Genomic DNA, 13,887 nt, shown 5'->3' with positions numbered 1-13,887 from the left:
GAAACATGGCTTTGCCATTATGATCCTGAAGACAAAGCACAATTAAAGCAATGGCTACTGAGAGGCGAAAGTGGTCCAGTCAAAGGAAAAATAGACTGGTCAAGAACAAAGGTCATGGCAACAGATTTTTGGGATACTCAAGGCATTTTGTTTGTTGACTTTCTGGAAGGCCAAGGAACCATAATATCTGCTTAGTATGATAGTGTTTTGAGAAAGTTAACTAAAGCTGAAGCAGAAAAATGCCCAGGAAATCTTCACCCGAGAGTCCTTCTCCACTATGATAGTGCTCCCATCAAACAAGGCCAATTTTGTGAACGTGTCAATGGGGAATCATTAGGCATCCACATTAGAGTCCTGATTTGGCTCCTTCAGACCTCATTTTATTCCTAATCTTAAAAATTCTGTAAAGGGCACCCATTTTTCTCAACTAATAATGTAAAAAAAGCTGCATTGACAAGACTAAATTTCCTAAATCCTCACTTCTTTCAGGATGGACTAAATGGCTGGTATCATTACTTACAAAAGTGTCTTGAAATAGATGGACCTTATGTTTAGAAATAAAATTTATATTTTTAATTTTTATCTTTTAATTCCATTTTCAACAAATTTTTTGAAGTCCCCTCATATACAATAGAATAAGCAATCAAAATATTTTAGGTGAAAAAAGCACAATTAAAAATTTCTCTACACTTTTTCTTTTTTTGTAAAATGGAAACAATAAAACACAATTTTTGGTTGTCTTTTGGTTGTTAATTTTCGATAGTTGAATGGAACTAAAAATGCATGTATATGACACAGAGCAGAGGATATACAAGATCAGAACAATATTTCTGAAAAAAATATATTTGGCAGATAACTTGATTGCTAACTATTTTTTTTCAATTGTATTTTAGACTTCTCAATCAACTAAAGCAATCCTCTTAAAACTCACAGTGCCCCAACTTGACAATCTATTGAATTTGCTTACTGAATATTTTTTACTTTTTTGTAAGCATAGGATGATAAAGATAAAGTCTCTTTTTATTAGTCTATATTAGTCAATACCTCTTTATTAGTCAATAGACTCTTTATTAGTCAATAAAAAGTCTGCTTTTTATTGAGAAAAACTCTGAATATTTTGATTCAGAAAGAAAAATCCGGTTACTTTCAGAATATGTTTTCTGAGAATATGGGAAATATAAGGTAAATGTTGAGATTTTTCAATTTTCAAAGCTTATATATTTTGAGTCTCTAGTTATACATATTTGAACTTTTGACATCAGTTACCATTTGGCAATTTGGATATCACAGAGTTATATAGTGTAAAAAATGTAATTATATATTTATTTCATCCATGCAGAATAATTTTTAGATGAATAATAGTAAAATTAAAAGGTTATTTTATATTATATGAATACCATGATACTGTTAAAGTTGAGTAATTATCCTCCATCCCTCAGTGAGCTGTATTACATATGACATAACAGCTGGCTTGCAGAACATTTTTTGTGAAGGTTCAGGGTTAACTATTAATATTTTAGAACCTCAGGTCTACCTCTTTTGAAGATTCACAATCTGCACTATCAGTATATATAGGGTGACCATATAATTTATTATGTAGACCAGGACACTTGAGAGTAAAAAGGGACACTGGTAGTAGTAATGCTGTGACAACATGAGAAAACTGGGATTAATTTGGTCAAAAAACTGGGATGTATAGTTGATGCTAAAAACTATGTGCTAAGCCCTGACAGAGGTGAGATAAAATAATAGAACAGAGTTCAACTGACATTTTCTCACCTCCATTCCTTTGTTCTTGCTTGTTTTGTCTGTTTATCCATTCATTCAACAAGTATCTATTGAGCCCCTATTATGCGGTAAGTATTCGGTTTATTCTCTGAGTGGTAAGAAACTGGCAATTCTTCTGAACTTCATATTCCACCCATAGTTTCAAGTGTCTGTGGAATAGTTTCAACGATACAAACAGCTCTGCTGATGGATGAACAAGGTGTAATAATAATAGAGTTCTTTGTGGATTGAGTTTACTGTACTTTTGAAGAATACTAGTCAAACCTGTATTAAGATACATGTGGTAGTTTGTTCCCTGTCCCTATTCTGTCTTATGTTTGTTGTTGTATAATTGTTTGTTTCCCTATCAATGACTCTTTTTCTTCTCTAGTCTGAGAGTGCCTGCTGTTTGAGAGGTCACTATCATTTAAGATTTTTCTGCTCTTTCATTTTCTTTCTGTATTTTATATTGCTCATACATTTTGCCTCATGATGCATCTTGAAAGTGTGTTGTTCAGTGCTTCTAAGCTAGAGAACTTCTCAAAATCTGAGAATTCTGGGCCTCTATTTTTTTTGGGTCCTGCTGTAGTTATGTATTTTGAATGATCTAATTCTAAACTTTGAGCATACAAGCAATGTATGTATGTATAATGCCAGGGACTCTACAGGCTTACATATACTATTTCTTTTCATGACAATCCTATGAAATAAAACTACTCTAATTTTTCACTTGACAAAATAGAGGGTCCCAAGATCAGACATGTTGCAAAAAATTAGGTTCAAATTCAAATTCAATTCTTATTTGACTCTAGGATCCTTATCCCCACAATGTCTTGCTGTATATTTTAGAAAATAAAATGCTTATCATATTAGTGTGTATACTTTCTTGGTGTAAAGACATTCGAAATTTTATTCATAAGATTTTTCTGGGACCACAAAATGAAAAACAAACATATTTAATTTCACATATCAAAACTTTAAAGTTTTATTAGATTTGGCCTTTTAACTTTTTTCAACTTATATTTAGAGACTTAGAAAACTATAAATAGACTTTATCATATTTTCATAACTTTATTTTGGAAAAGCAAGTCATAGATTATACATTTTACCTATTTTAAGATTATTGGCTTTTATATTTTAAAGAGTGGTTTCTTTTTTAATAAGATATTTATTTATTATAAAGGAGAACTCTATAAAGTTTACTATTCTTTTTTTTTTTTTTTTTTTTTTTTTTGAGACAGAATCTCACTTGTTGCCCAGGCTAGAGTGAGTGCCGTGGTGTCAGCCTGGCTCACAGCAACCTCAATCTCCTGGGCTCAGCGATCCTACTGCCTCAGCCTCCCGAGTAGCTGGGACTACAGGCATGCGCCACCATGCCCGGCTAATTTTTTGTATATATATTTTTAGTTGGTCAATTAATTTATTTCTATTTTTGGTAGAGATGGGGTCTCGCTCAGGCTGGTTTCGAACTCCTGACCTTGAGCAATCCGCCCGCCTCGGCCTCCCAAAGTGCTAGGATTACAGGCGTGAGCCACCACGCCCGGCTAGTAGATTCTTTTTTAAGTGATTTCTTTTTACTTTATGATAAATGACTCAGTTAATGATTTCAATAGGAAAATACAATTGTCACTTATTGAACATTAGATATTCACTGAGGGACAAAGTTTGCATTACAGATATTAAAGAATAAATTTGGCATCATATATCATTATACTTTTAGAGAAAAGTGGATATATTGAATTTATTCTTACCATGGTGTTACTCTTACATTAACCAGTACACTCAGTAGATGAAAGTTAGTTTCAGCATGAGTTCCAGGAATTCATTTCTAAAGCGAAATGGGGAATTATTACATTTTCAAATACTGTTTAAATGACAGAAATGACATTAATTCAGAGAATGAAGTTAATAGCTGAAATTTTCCATTTTTAAAACATCTTTGCTCAAGTAGATAATTCCATTGAGCATCATTTAAGATTCTAGTATCAGCTTATTGAGGTATAAACATGTACTCTTCAGTGATTCAGTTAATGGAACACTAAGGAAGTAATTAACAAATTATGCATTTCCAATATTCAAGAAATGCACTAGGCTATATATATGTGTATATACATACACACACATATATGAAGTTTAACAATTTTTCTTGAATGAGTAAACATTCTCAGTCTTAAAAAATCCCCTTAGAATTGTATATACATATTTATTTCAAAATATTATGAAGGTACAAATATTTTTGCTTACATTGATCACTTTTATAATGCTTGATTCAGGGCTGTAAGTGTGCCCATCACCCAGATAGTGTTCATTGTACCCATTGGGTAAGTTTTTAATCTACAAAGTTATACAATCTCATTAAAATCCGTAATTATTTTGAAGTGCTTAAGCTGATTTTAAGATATATCTTGAAAAGACCAAGAATAGCCAATTATACCTACGGAGGAATACATACCGTGTTTCCCTGAAAATAAGACAGGGTCTTATATTTATTTTTCCTCAAAAAGACACCCTAGGGCTTATTTTCAGGGGATGTGTTATTTTTTTTTTTCAGCATAATATGGGAGTACAAATTTTAAGGTTGTGTATAATGCCCTTGACTCCCCTTGACAAGTCTGAGCTTCAAGTGTGACCATCCCCCAAACAGTGCACATCTCACTCATTATGTATGTATACACCCGTCCCCTCCTCCCCCCTCCCACCTTCCCAATACCCAATAAATGTAAATGTTCCTATGTGTCCACTTAGGTGCTGGTCAGTTAATACCAGTTTGCTGGTGAGTATATATGGTGCTTGTTTTTCCATTCTTGGGATACTTCACTTAGTAGTATGGGTTCCAGTTCTATCCAGGAAAATACAAGATGTGCTATATCACCATTTTTTCTTAGAGCTGAATAGTACTCCATGGTATGCATATACCACATTTTATTAATTCACTCATGTATTGATGGGCACTTTGGTTGTTTCCACAGCTTTGCAATGTGAATTGTGCCACTATAAACATTCAAGTGCAGGTATGTTATTTTTTTTAAGTATGGTACAACAATCTGCATTTATTCAAGTATAGTTAAGTCCTCTTCTTCTGGAACATCATCATAGCTCTCCAAACTCCGAATTCCATCCTGAATTTCTTGTGACTCTATTTCCTTTAGAACCTTTAGAACCACTGGCCCCAATCTCTCATGTCGAGCAATAAAGCTCTCACAGGGCAGATGAGAAGGGCTGCTCTTCCTCTTTACCACTTGGCGACGAAATGCATGGGTTGTGCAGATACGCTGCATAGCCATGCCCATCACTAGGTCTTATTTTTGGGGTAGGGCTTATATTGTGCAAATGCTTAGAAATCCTGCTAGGGCTTATTTTATGGGTAGGTCTTATTTTCGGGGAAACACGGTATGTAGCAGACTAGTCCAACCAGATATTTATGGGTTAATTAATAAAGATTTGCAAATTAAGATAATGTGGCCTTGGCATAGTTATAGACAAATGGGCCAACTGAACAAAAGAGTAAATATAGAAACCAATGAAGACATTTAAACAAACCTGATATATGAAATATTATGGAGATTACTGGGGGAAGGCAGGACCATTCAATCCATTGTGATGGGATTGCTTATTCATGAATTAAAGAATAAAAATTTTGATATCTGCTTTACAACAAAGTTCAAATATGTATATTTAAAACTGTAAATATAGAACAAATATATAAGCATATATATTAAACTTCATTGCAAAAGGCAAAATTTTATCCAATTCTTAGAATAAAAATTATACAGTATTTTTTATGGCTTTGAGGAAGAAAAGGATTTTTTTAAATCTAAAAAGAAAGAAAGATCACTAATATCAAGAGGAAAAGATCAATAATACGGTAACTAAATTTAGGGGAATTAAGAACCAAATATTGGGATAATGTTACTAAAAACATAACACTATCTGACAAAAATATTTAGCATTTCAACTACATAAAAAGTACACAAAATACTTCAGAGAACACGTTGTCAATATCCTTTAAAATTGAAAGTAAAAGTAGATTTCTAGTAAGGAGTTCCACTTTTAGAGACACATCATGACTCATATACATAAAAGGCCTCATAGTGGTATATTTTATAATAGAAACAAAAAAATCATTCTGAAACACTAAATACAGGAATATAGACTAACACACAATAGTGTGTTCCTTCAATGGAATAGTATATATCGATTAACAGAAATAAATGAGGACTACCTGTATCATCACAAATAAACCTCAAAAGCCTAAGTTTGAATGACAAAGGATAAATCTCAATAAACCTACTGTTGAATGAAAAAGAATTGCAGAAGGATAAGTACAGTGTGGTACTATTTATGATGTACAAAACAATTCAATCTATTTTTTTAGCCATGCATATATGTTCACGGGAATTGTAAGTGCCCAATTCAGAATCATAGTTCTCTGTGGGGAGAGAGTGGGATGGCATCGGGGAGTAGGATATGTATGGTAGAACAATCACATTTGCAGTACTTTTGTTAATTAGGCTGGGCTGGGGGAACATGTTCTTTTTGCTATTCTCTATACATTTGCATCTGTGAGATATCACTAACAAAAATTGAAGAAGTGGTGCTCAGATTATCTCATTACTGAGAGTATGTTTTTGTACCAAGAAAACTCAAGAGACTGGCATAAAACTATTATAATTAGGTAAAGTTGGTAGGAATTAGATAAGCTTTATACAATTCTAGCAATAAATTGCTGGAAACAGAAAGTTTCTGTTTAATTTAAAAGTTTTTGTCTACTTTTTCACTCTCAATAGCAACAAAACTAGAAAAGTTTAAGAAGACAGTTAACAGAAGAAACTCAAAGCCTTTATGAAGAAAAATACTAAAGTAAGCTGATGGATATAAAATACTATCTGAACAAATCTAAGAGCATCTCATGTTCTTTAATGGAAGCTTTTATTTTCATTAAAATAGCAATACTCTGAAATTAATATATGAAATAATGTAATTTAAATTGAAACTCCAATGAATTTTTCATTGGAAAAATTATCTTACATTTCATAATGAGTAATAAATGCTTTAAAATGTCCAAGAAAAGTATGGAAAAAAACATTGGTGGGTGAATTTGATTTTAGATGTCAAATCACATTATAAAATAAGAGTAATTAGGTCTTTCTGGTTTTGGTCTTTGAATAGACAAACTGATTATAGGAAAAAATAAAGATCATCCAGAAATTAATCTCAGTGTGGATAGAAATTTAATATATGTAAGAATGATGTTTCAATTTAGAATATTTTATCTCTGAAAGGATGCTGATACAGTTGGCTAGCCCTCTGGAAAAATAAAAGTGCATACCTGCTTATACCACATATAAAGATAAATTCTGGATGAATTAATACTTTAATTATTAAAATATATAAATTGTGAGAGATAAAAGGTACCATCTATGAGTGAAAGACTTGTTCTTTCTCCAAACTGGAAATCCAGAAGCTATTAAACAAAATTAGATATATTTGAATTTCATAAGATTAAAAAAAATCTTGGGTATGTCTAAGGAACATGTAACTTAAATCAACTGAGAAACAAGATATTTAGAAAAACAAAATAACAGAAAATGCACAAAGAACTATTGCAAAATGGGAAGAAACAAATTTAATACTCAATTAAAAATAGGCAAAGAATGTCAGAAGATTGGGTTATGTATACACCATGCATGCTTTGAAAACCTTTAAAAAAGACATGGTGCCATAGCGGGTGATTTAGCTTGAGAGAGATTTTCATGAGTTATTGTAAAGTGAGAAAAACCGCATGCACAAAAGTGTGTATACTGTGATGTAATATTTTGCAAAAATATATATTGCAATAAAAATGATTGTGTAAACATATATAAATGTCTCTGATTTTATGAGCATAAAGAAAAATTTGGATGAGTAAATATTAGATGTGACAGGATTATATAGAAGGTCAGGGATTTATGTGGGTGGAGGATGGAGGTGAGGGATTGGGTAAAACATAAAAAAGAAAAAAACACTTGTATTATAATATGCAGTTATTTGGAAATATTTTATGGTAGGACCTAGGCCACAGTATTTTTTAAAGCTCCCCAGGTAATTCAAATGTGCAGCCAAATTTGAGAATCACTGCTCTAGAAGAAGAAATAATTTTAAAAGTTTTGTCTGTTTTTCACAATTAAAATTTATTTCAGTATACTTTCTGAAAAGTGTCCACTTCGTTAAATTTTGCATTGAAAATCATAAACTCAAATAATAATTCTGTGTTTCCATATTTTATGTGAAAGGAATAAATCCTTAATAAAATAAATTACATTATGTGCATAAAAGAATATGCACATATTATATAAAATTACTTATAAATGCATGCTTTATATGTGCATATATTTGTATGCCAAAATAAGTCCCCTTAAAATTTCAGTGACTTAAATTTCCTCTCTAATTACTGGTCCAGTTTTCCAACCTGACTTTAGTCTTAATTTCTGACATCAGTTCTCACCTATTTTTCACTTTAATTGTGGTCAAATTAAACTTTTTCATGCTTCTTAAGCAAGAAATTTCCTTGTTTTCTTGTTTTGGAGTATTTGCTCTTGCTCTTCTATCTACTGAATTACAGAAATTGACTTATCCAAATCCTTCTCAATGACCAAATCCAGAGTCATGTGGCATTACTTTTATTATGTCCCTAATAAACTAGCTTTAAAATTTAGTCAGTGCCTGCTATGTTCCAGATATTGTGCTGAGTGCTCACCTTCAGCCATTTTGTGATATCCTGTTTAATTTTCTGCAAGGCATGAGTTATTTGCAATATTATTTAAACTCAAAGAACTGAGATGTCAGGATGTAGCAGAGCTGTGGTTTAAACTCAATTCTTCAGCCTTCAAATCCAAAGCACTTTCTAATGGGAATGGTTAGTCATGACCTTTCAAGCTTGAGCTTCCCTTTAAATTTGTGTTGGGTTTAGGGTACTTATATATATGGTATATATGTGATAACTATATATATGTTATTAATGTATATGTGCGTGCATATATATATATGGTGTGTGTGTATATATATCAGTGTGTGTGTGTGTGTGTATAGGTGTATGTTTGTGTGTATACTCCTCACTTCTAATTTGATGAGTGGCTGTTGAAAGAGTATGATTCTTTACATTCTTCTCAATACCTAGAATAGTGCAATACCTTGAACATACCAGAGATAATTTTGAAATGATGATCTGAAATAGAATAAATAATTTAAAATGATCTTCACAAAGTAGGTCTGATCCAAAAACCAATGGAAGGAGATTTTTTTGCAAGTAAGCATTTAAATGGGGTCTTTAGTTGTGAAGCTAAGGTTATTTAAAATTTGCTATCATTTATGTTAATTTTTCCTTGTTTAATTGAACCTGAATGTCTCATTACCACAGTAAACGATATTTTCTTTTCTTTTTCCTGATTAGATCTATCTTAACATTGGGCTTAAAATAACAATGTCTCACATATGTGAAGTCATATAACTCCCCCTTTTGTTGGTGAAATAATAACCACCTTCTGCTAAAAGTGTCCTCATTTAAGAGACAGTGTAATGAGTTGTTGGTTTAGATCACTGATTCTGGCATGAGAGCACCTAGCTTCAAATCTCAGCTTTGCCACTATGTGAACTTGAGCTAGTTACTTAGTGCCATTGTGTGCTAGCTTCTCTATATATAAAATTGTTAAAACAATAGTACCTCATGTCAGAGTTATGAGGACTAAATGAATTAGTTTTTGTAAAGGATTCAGAATGGCATCTTGTACGTGATAATGATAGAACTATAAAGTTACCAAAAAGAAAAGAGTGCACTCTATTGAATTTTCATCTGTTGAATTGTTTAGAAGTCTATATTGGTGTCCTAGAGCTTCCATAACAAAATTATCATAAATTGGGTAGGGTAGCTTAAAAGAACAGAAATTTATTCCCTGACAGTGTGGAAGCTAGAAATTCAAAATCAAGATGTCATAAGGTCTATGCTGTCTCTTAGGGATATAGGGGAGCATCTGTTCCATATCTTTCTTTCTCTCAGCTCTGGTGTTGCTAGCAATCTCTGCTGTTCCTAGTATTTTGGACGCATCCCTCCAATCTCTGCCTCTATTGTCACATAGTGCTCTTCCTGTGTACCTTGTATCTATGTCTTTTCTTTTCTTATAAAGATACTAGTCATAGTGTTTTAGGGCCCATCTAATTGGGTATCACCCTTTCTTAACTTGATTACTTATGCAAAGACCTGTTTCCAAATAAAATCACATAAACAGAAACTGAAGGTTAGGAATTCAACAGATAATTTTAGGGGGAAATAATTCAACCTACAAACAAAAGTCTTAACTTTAAATTATCTACTTAGTTGAGGATGATTCTTTGAATGACTAATCGTCTTATTGTCTGTCAGTCTTCATTAAATTTGAATAGGTCAGTTCATGTTGAATATAGTAGCTCAGAGGTGAAAATAGAGGCTCTAAAAATAGTTGTAACTGGTTCTTGGACATTGCTTTTGGTCCATTGAGGTATTTTCATAATACCTTAATTTCTAATGTAAGTAGTCTTATGTTACTTGAGACAACAATAAGGAATGATGCTGATGATACCCTCCATGGTAGATAAAGGCTTTTGGTAGGATTCTAGGAAATCTAATGGACTCTTTAGATATCATCCTTATTCAACCAAAACCCTCAACAACTTTATTTGCTGTGCTGCTTCTTTTAGAATTTAATCTCAGGACAGTTAACTAAAATGTATCTTAGGTTATTATGAAACTGATTTGTTTTGGTTTCTTAATATAGCTAGAATCCAGTGATAGGCATACAGTATGTATGTCTATCATCAGGTTTGTTAGAACCCAAAAGTTTTATGTGTTCAATAGATTTGCTGGAACACCGTGTCACAGAAAATGTAAAGTGTTTAATGTAAGATAGCTTTAATACATTTAAATACATTCACCATGCATTTATTGAGAACCTATTATATGCTAATCACTGTGCCAAGTTCTGGAGGTATAAATATGCACAGACAAAAATCCCTGCTTTCAAGAAATTTATAGTCTGTGGAAGAATCAACTGTGTAAATAGTTGCATAACAATATAATGAATATATGATTGAGGAATATAATAGGTAAGGGTTCCACAAATTATTTCCTTTGGGTCCTGCTCTCTGTTTTTATGCAGCCCATGAGCTCAGAGATAAGAAGGTTTTCATGTTTTAATTGTTTTTAAAAATATCCAAAGGAAGAATAATAGTTCTCGACAAGTGAAAATCATGTGAAACTAACATTTCAGTGTTCATAGATAAAATTTTATTGGCACACAGTTTTTCCCATTCTTTGTGTATTATCTATGGCTTTTTTCATGCTACAACTGTGACAGAGATGTTATGGTCTTTGAAGCCTAAAATGTTTATTAAAAAATATAGGTGCTTTTTTTGTTCTGACATTTCAGTCATATAATTGGTAATTCATTCAGAGTGGATGATCTAAATATACGAAAAAACTCATTCAGAAAAGGAATAACTTTCACTCACTTTTGTCCTGGACTGACTTTTAAAATGTCTATTGTTTCCTTCTCTATTCCACAAAAATAGCTTTATTTGTATGAAACTTTTTTTCTTATTTTCCCTTTTCTTCTTTTTTCTTTTATTTTGCAGTAGAACAAAGCAGAATGTGGAGATTTTCCCTGTGACAAGAAGATAACATTTTGATACCTCTGACATACTGCTGGGTGATATTAACTATAATATCAAATTACTTCCCTGCTTGCCCTGGGTTGGAATATCACTTTCAGACCACTAATACTAGGGATGTAAAGATGATTACAGAAGTTACAATTGTGTATTACATCCATCACACATTTCTTCAAAGTCCATTGAAGTTCTATTCTTTATTGTCCTGAGACATTTTCCTAGGTATTCCCAGATTGGAGGGCAAAGGAATTATATGGTGTTATCTTCTTTATAATGTCAGGTTGTAATACTCACACTTATCTGTATCTTAAACTCAAAATAGACATTCTAAAATATTTGTCTTTGGTACTTTTCCTACCTCTTTGATATCATAGATAAACTGTATTCCATTTTTATATTTAGACAAAATATTCTCTTAAATAGTAGTGTACAATTATGATCTGTAATGTAGAACTGTTTTCTTGGTCTATGTGAGTTATATTAGCATAATTCTATTATGGAAATTTTTCATGCTACAAACAAAAAAGTTTTCAAAGAATTTGAAATTATTAAAAAATGAAAAGTACAAATCACAGACCTAGTATAATATTTTGCAAGTATTTTATTCATTGTTATAAGCTTATTATCATTGCAATTCTGCTTAAGAGTCAGGAAAAGCTGGCACTAATTTTACCAGGCAGGTCCATTTTCAGAGCACAAATATGATGTTGCTATAATTTGAAAGTGACTAGTATTTTCACTGTGAATGTATCTGAAGTCATTTTCTCTAGAATATCAGATACACATGACTAAGGAAATGGGTGGACTTTTCCCAGAAGCTCTCAGATCAGTAAAAAGAACCTTTTTATGATATGAAAGACAGAAAAGTACATAATCTTTAATTTCCTATTCCTTATCTGTGAGTATATAGATACAAATCATTTTCAGTTTCATTCAATAATTTTAAAAGTTGATCAAAAATTTAATTTTTCTGACAGTACATAATCATGTATAATATCTCCAAATTTATTTCGAAAGCAAAAAACTTGCCAAAAATATCTTACTACTTAGGAGTATAGATTAATATAAATTTCATATAACCTATGATAAAAATCCTGAGTGAAATTAAGACTACTACTGTTTAAAATATCAAAGATGAACACATTAAATGATGTATTGCTTTACTCAGGATTTATTTTCTTTTATATATATGAGGGTGCTTAGTTTAATCTATTTGTAGGTACAAATTGATTGTTTCAGCTTGCCTCAGTACTGTATTCCACTGGTGGTCTATGGTTAGGATTTGGGGGCTTATTTTTGTCCTAAAATTATTAGAATAATTATTTAAAGACATGTATACTCTTTTGGCTTAAGAAAGTATTTTAGATCAAACTAAACTATAATTCTTGAACTGCATTTTCATCTTTACATGCAATAGTACATATCTCATGTATGGAAGAGAGAAATTGATTTTTTATTGATATTCTCCTCAATAACCCACACTGGCCTCCATCTCCTCTCTAGTGCCAGTAAGTTTCACATTCCCTAGCAAAGCAAATTAAATCAATCTAACACTGAAGAAAAATGAATAACTCCACAGCAGGAAGCAGAAAAGTTATATAATCAGGTATAGAATATTGAGGTCTTCATCTTCCAGGTGCACCTTTTGAAACTGACTGGTGGGTTCCAGAGAACTTTTGAACTACAAATAATTATTTGTAATGGTGTGTTGAAAACTTACATGAACTACAAACATAAACACACATGAATAGCAGTGCATAATAAGTAAGAATTTTAAAATCTGAAAATAATGCTGAGACCAAAAACGAAAATTAATCTTTGGACCTATACCAAGAAATCAAGAAGTGACATGGACAAGTGTGTTATTAGTAATTGAAGTGGGACATGGTGTTAAAGGTCTTCATTGAAAATTTCTAAAAAGTTGCCAGAGAAGGTCCTTTTAAATTTTCCAACACTTAATATACCTAAGTAGGGATATTTGATATCCCTCCTTTTTTCTCATCTGTCTTTTAAAAATGTTTTTTATTCTTCACTTTCCTCTTTAATTGGTCATAATATCAAATAAGGTGTGATTTAAATTATATTAATTTTATATATTAAAACTGTACACAAACATATTATGAAAAGTTATCTTCTCTTTCATGGTATGTAAATTATACTTCAATAAAGTTGCTAAAAATTACTTTCAAAATCAAGTACATGGAAGAGACTGGCATATGTTTAAAATTTTATAGTAATAATTCAGTTGAGAAAGAGTAGTTAAACAGCCAGCAAAATGAACCTTGTATTTAATGTAAGTTTCCTAAGAAGATGAGAGGGCATGGGATCCAGAAAACTTGCACAGGGATAGGATTTAATTTGGAGGAGAAGTCCTTATTCAATATAACAAAAAATTAAAGATGGGCTATATTAGGATTTATATAAGATTACAAACGGCTTTGG

The sequence above is a fragment of the Microcebus murinus genome, chromosome 17 (assembly GCF_040939455.1).
Source record: "Microcebus murinus isolate Inina chromosome 17, M.murinus_Inina_mat1.0, whole genome shotgun sequence".
NCBI classification, from domain to species: domain Eukaryota; kingdom Metazoa; phylum Chordata; class Mammalia; order Primates; family Cheirogaleidae; genus Microcebus; species Microcebus murinus.
This window is presented reverse-complemented; position numbering follows the sequence as displayed.